Here is a 6,323-nt window from a genome sequence, read left to right on the forward strand (position 1 = left end):
TCCAATGGTTTGCATTCAGCCATGCCATACTTTTTCAGCATTTCCATGGCATAATGTTTCTGCATCATCCATAAACCATTTTCAACCTTGATTACTTCAATACCCAAAAAATACTTCAATTCACCTAGATCTTTCATGACAAATTCAAATTTCAACATCTTCATTACATGCTGTATGCCCAAGTCATCATTACCAGTGATTATCAAATCATCAACATATATGACCAACACTACCAAGCCACTGTTAGTCTTCTTTGTAAATAGGCTATGATTAGCCCTACCAACAATAAATCTCAACCTCTGCAAGTAGTTACTGGTCCTAGCATGCCAAGCTCTCGGAGCCGGCTTCAGCTCGTACAATGCCTTTTTCAGCTTGCATACATAATGCTGAAAATCAGGGTGAACATACCCTTCTGGCTGAACCATATAGACATCCTCTGCTAAGCCACCATTAAGAAAGGCATTCTTTACATCCATCTACTGTAACATACCCTTCTGGCTGAACCATATAGACATCCTCTGCTAAGCCACCATTAAGAAATGCATTCTTCACATCCATCTGCTGTAATTTCCACCCTCTAGCAGCAACCAAAGCAATCACAGTGCGTATGGTTGCCATCTTGGCAACATGGCTGAATGTTTCCTCATAATCAAGTCCATACTATTGGGCATACCCCTTAGCAACCAGCCTGGCTTTATAGATTTCCACATTGCCATTCGACTTGCATTTGATTTTTTAGACCCATTTGCAGCAAATGGTCTTTTTTCCTTCAGGCAGTGGCACAAGATCCCATGTCTTATTTTCAACCAAGGCATTCATTTCTTCATCCATGGCTGCACACCAGTTCTCATCTTCAACTGCTTCAGCATATGTACCTGGTTCTTTGATCTCCATCACTTTTGTCAAGCATAATGCTTTGTAGTGTAGCCACTATATGTCAACCTGTCAACAGGGTATCTGACCCTCTGTGAGCGTCTAGGCTGTGGTGCACTGCTCGATTCCCCTCTCTCATGAGGCAGAATGTACCTGCTCTGCCTTGCGCCAGGCGTATAGACAAGCGGAATACCAAGTTCACTGTCTAAAGTGTCAGCAGACTCATATCCAGAAGTTATTCTACCAGGTGTCATCATACCAGATACATCCTCAGTAACTTTCTCTTTTCCTTTGCTGTCCATGACATCATATCTCCCCCTCACTGACATACTAGTGTCAGTGGACGGTGAGCTCCTCAATCTCCCTGTCCATAGGGATTCTGTCTGACTACTAGGTCCTATCATAGTAGTGCTCTGCTGCATATCAATTGTAGATACATGAGTAGAAGGCATATCTGATGGCATTGTAGCCGGTGATACATATCAAGAACCCATCTCATAAAAAATAACATCCCTGCTCACCAAGGTCTCCTTGGTAGAGGGATCATAGCATTTATATGCTTTCTTCTCGTGCGAATATCCAATGAAAACACACTTATGCGCTTTTGGATCCAACTTCTTCCTTTTTTCATCTAGAATATGCACATAAGCAAGATAACCAAAGACTTTCATGTGACTTACATCCGGCTTATAGCCATAAAGCTTCTCAAACGGTGTCATCTCATGCATACCTGCAGTGGGAGTCCGATTTAAGATATACATGGCTGTCATAACAACCTCAGCCCAATAATAGAGCGTCATCTTCTTCTCATTCATCATGGCACGGGCAACTTCCATCAAGACCCTGTTCTTTCCTTCATCTACCCCATTTTGCTGAGGAGTGTAGCTGCAGGTAAGCTGCCTACGTATGCCATTTTCAGCTAGAAAGTTGTCAAACTCATTTGACACATACTCCCCACCGCTATCTAATCTCAAGCAAGAGATATAACAGTTAAATTACTTTTCAACCTGCTTTTTAAATTGCTGAAAAATAGCAAACACCTCATCCTTTGCCTTCAGAGTGTAAACCCAAGTATAGCGACTGTAATCATCAATGAATGTCACATAATACTTTGAGCCTCCCATGGATGCATTATGGGCTGGTCCCCAAACATCAGAGTGCACTAACTGCAATGAACGTGTACTCTGCCTTACATGCTTGACAAATGGCAACCTTGACTACTTACCAAACTAGTAAGCAGCATCACATACATGACCAATATTTGAATATTGTAACAAACTACTTTTTCTGCATAATTTGCAGCCTTTGCAAATTTACATGCCCCACTCTCTTGTGCCAAATTTCCAAGTATCTAATAGTGCCAGAACCATGGGCAAACATAGCTGAATTTAGCTCTGGCAAGGTAGCATCAAGAGTAAACATCCTGCCATTCCTGTGGCCACAAGCTATCAACTTGCATCCATTGCCAAACTCTTCAATAAAGCAACCATGCTTATTGAATTTAACTTGCAAGTTCTGCTCCGCAACAGACAGTAAGTTCTTCGTAATCGAAGGAACATGCAATACATCATGCAAATTTTTCTTTCTGCCATCATGAACCACATGAGACACTTTGCCTTTATGCTCAATGCTATGCTGCGTGTCATTACCTGTACAAACATGGCCATGTTTTTCAACCACCATATCAGTGAACCAATCACTGTGAGGGGTCATGTGGTTCGATGCCCCTGAATCAATGTACCAAACTGCATCATCAGTGTATTTTTCAGCAACTCTGTCTTTTACATACTGCATGGTAAACAGTCTATCTCCTAAAGTATCATTTGCCTGACTAGACGTAGCAAAATGTCCATGTTGTTTGCCTTTGTGATTGCCCTGCTTCTTCCAGTAGTCCTTGGTAATATGCCCATACTTCCCGCAGTAATGACAATCCTTATCCTTGTTCGGATTGTCAGATGGATGCTGCTGTTGCTAGGAGCCTCTACCTCTAGGGCTAGATCTCCCCCTGCCTCTAAAGTTTCCACCACCTCTTGCATTCGATACCTGCTGGTTGTTATTGCCATAGGATACATTTTGCTGGCCTCCTCTACTAGATCCATAGCCTCTACCACGGTTTCCACGACCACGTTGATTGGAATAGAAAACTGTATCCTTGTTTTTAGAACTGCTAGATCCTGTAGCCAAGCCAAGCTTAACCTCTTCATGGATAAGCAATGCAACCAGCTCATTGAAATTAGGCATTTCAGCCCGCACAGACACAGAAGTGTCAAAAGACTTATACTCAGGCCCCAAACCATTCAAAGTCACAGCAACCATGTCTTTATCTTCAACCTGTGAACCAACAGATGCCAACTGATCCGCAGTGGTCTTAACCTCCGTGACATAATCTTGTATAGATCTGCTCTTCCTCTCCATGTTGTTGAACTTCTGCTTCAACTGTATCTTCCTCGCACTTGTGGTTGTGCCATAATACTTGACCAAAATGTTCCATGCATTCTTAGGAGAGCTACAGTTCATTATCTGCATTACCATGGCATCTGAGATACATAAAGAGAGCCAGTACAAGACTCTACGAGCTCTTTTTGTCCAAGCTCGGTGTAATCATCTCTGATCAGCTGTAGGTCGATCTGGAGCTCAGGTTCAGCTTCTGCTCCAGTCTCACCAACTCCCAATAGCCTTTCCCTATTAAGAAGTTCTCCATGCGGAACTTCCATATGGCATAATTGTTACGGTCAAGATTTTCCCCCACTATTTGGGTTATGTTTTCATTCCTCTTTGCATTAGCCATGTTGTACTAGACACTATTTAGTCACTGCCTGACTTCCTGCAAGCCAACAAGTATGACTGACCAAGTTCAATCCTCAACTGTTTATGATAGTTTTCTGCAATTAATTGCAGTAAAAAACCAGGGTATTTCAGCCCAATGACAGCTCAAAATAGTCCACAACCAGTGGTCTAACTCATAAATAACAGTCAATACATATGCTTTGGAGTTGCTTCAGCTTAAACTCCTGCAACCTCACTGCTAGGGTAAATACATACAGTCTAAAAACTGTAAACTGTTAGTGGACCAGCAGCTTATTCAAAGCCAAAACTGAATCATATACATGTCATACATGTCCCAAACCTTCATAGGCACTTGCTAGTACATGTAGCAGTCCAAACATAACCATATGGGCACAAATCAGTGCATAGACAGCAAGTATAGGTGTCAAACTTCCTGCTCATAGATTACAGTCAGCAAATGCTCAGTAAAACCTTGTCTTAGCTCCAAAATAGCCTCAAATCATACATTCACTTTGAAGTGTTAGGTTCAATACATGAGCATTCGAGTAACCATAGACATCCTGTCTTCACAAATCCAAGTCATAGATTGCATTTACAGTTTGTACCCAGCCAAGACAATGTAATTGCATTAATTTCCAACTCCAGACTTCAATTTTCAGTAGTATTTAATGCTTGTCTTAGTCCTCCAGACATTCAGTAGGCATATCCCAAGTCATACATTTGACATGAACGAAACAATGTCATGTAATGCTTCAAGTGTTAACAATACTTGTTGTCTACAGATTCATGACAGTTTTCCAACCAAGTAAATGCTTTAGATCTGAGTATACTTGATCAGTAATCTTCAGCTTACAGGCACTTAAGTAGACTCTTTTTGGGCATATCTATGAGCTCAAGGCTCTTTCCAAAGTAATGTACCTGCTGAATACTCTCTGTCTACAGCAGTTTTGGACAGATTTCAGATCTGTAGTCAAATCTCACAGTTCATATCTCATTCCCAGTCAAGCATTAGCATGCCACAAGTCTTTAGCAACCTTGCCAAGGCTTGTTTATAAGCCATAGATCAGTGTTTGACCAAGTATTAGCATGGAGTACAGCAGATGCATTCTGCTTGAAAACATGCGCGGTTCATGCAGCCTGTTAGGCTCTTCCAGCAGCACGTGACGGTGGTAATAATGATTGTCAAGCACTCAAATGTGCTCAATGATGCTCCCAAAGTGTCCCAGACAAGTCTTCACCACTGCCATGAAGCATAGAGCCTCACATGAACGAATGTATACCTTGGAGAAAACATGGCAGCTTGTTTGGTCTTTGAGAAAATCTGATCTTCAACCCTTACAAGTCTTCTTGACTTCCTCCTACTCTAGAGAGCCCACCTAGCATGGCTTTGATACCATGTTGAGATTGAGAGAGGAAGAGACAAAGTGAGGAGCAAGCATGCTCTCTTCTTCTTCCATTCATTCATTGTCCCATAACCACACACATAGAGTAAGTGTATACAATAGTACTAAGGTCAGTAGGACCATTCACATTGGGTCTAAGACCACCAACTTATTTAATGTCCCACACTTTTGTTGATACAACTGGACACAGCTAATGTTGGTCATACATACTGACATGAGAATAATAGGAGCTTGATATTCCAACACTAACTCATCAAACCATTCACCATGAGGAGTCATATGATTGGATGCTCCTGAGTCTATGTACCATTTCTCATCTTTGCCTTGCTTAGGCGCATTCTTTGATGCGTGCTGCATAGCAAACAGTCTATCTCCCTGGTCATCTTGAGTACCACTAGAAGATGCATAATGTCCATGTTGCCTGCCTTTTTCCTTCATATTAGCTTGATTTTTAAGGAAATCCTTTGAGGTATGCCCATATCTTCCACAATAATGACAGTCTTTATCCATGTTAGACTGCTCATGCGACTGCTAGGAGCCATCTCTTCCTCTAGGTGATCTCCCCCTACCTCTAAAGGCTACAGTTCCTCGCTGTCCTTATGTATTTAAGCTATGCCAAGCATTTTTTTCTGCTATCCATGTGTGTTTCGAGTGTCTCCTCAACCCCTTAAGGCTCCACGAGCTCTACCACCTCTAGCTTGCTTTTAGAGTAAAAGACAGTGTCTCTGCCCTGAGATGTGCTTGAACTTGTATTTAAGCCAAGATTTACTTCTTCATGTAGTAGCAGTGCAAGTAACTCATCCTAATCAAGGGGTTCTGCTCTCACAAAAATGGACATATCAGATGCATTATACTCCTTGCCTAACCCATTCAATGTCACTACAATCATATCATCCTCTGGAACATGAGATCTAATAGTAGCCAGCTAGTCAACTATGGTCTTTATTTTAGTCATGTATGCTTGAATGCTCCTGAAATTCCTAGTCATGTTGTTGAACTACTACTTCAGCTATATCTTCCTTGCATGTGTGACATTACCATAATTCTTCATGAGTTCATCCTAAGCATCCTTCACGGAATAGCAATTGGTAATTTGCATAGCCATTGCATAAAAAATGCACAAAGAAAACCAATGCAATATTTTACTAGCTCTTTCCAATCACTGTCGGTGAGCTCTCCATTGTTCGTGTGTCGGATTTCGTTTGGACAATTTAGGTTCAGCTTCAGTTCCTATACATAAATCCCAATAGCCTTTGCCAA

This window comes from Lygodium microphyllum, chromosome 8 (assembly GCF_053477565.2).
Source record: "Lygodium microphyllum isolate KBCC chromosome 8, Lygodium_microphyllum_v1.1.10, whole genome shotgun sequence".
NCBI lineage: Eukaryota > Viridiplantae > Streptophyta > Polypodiopsida > Schizaeales > Lygodiaceae > Lygodium > Lygodium microphyllum.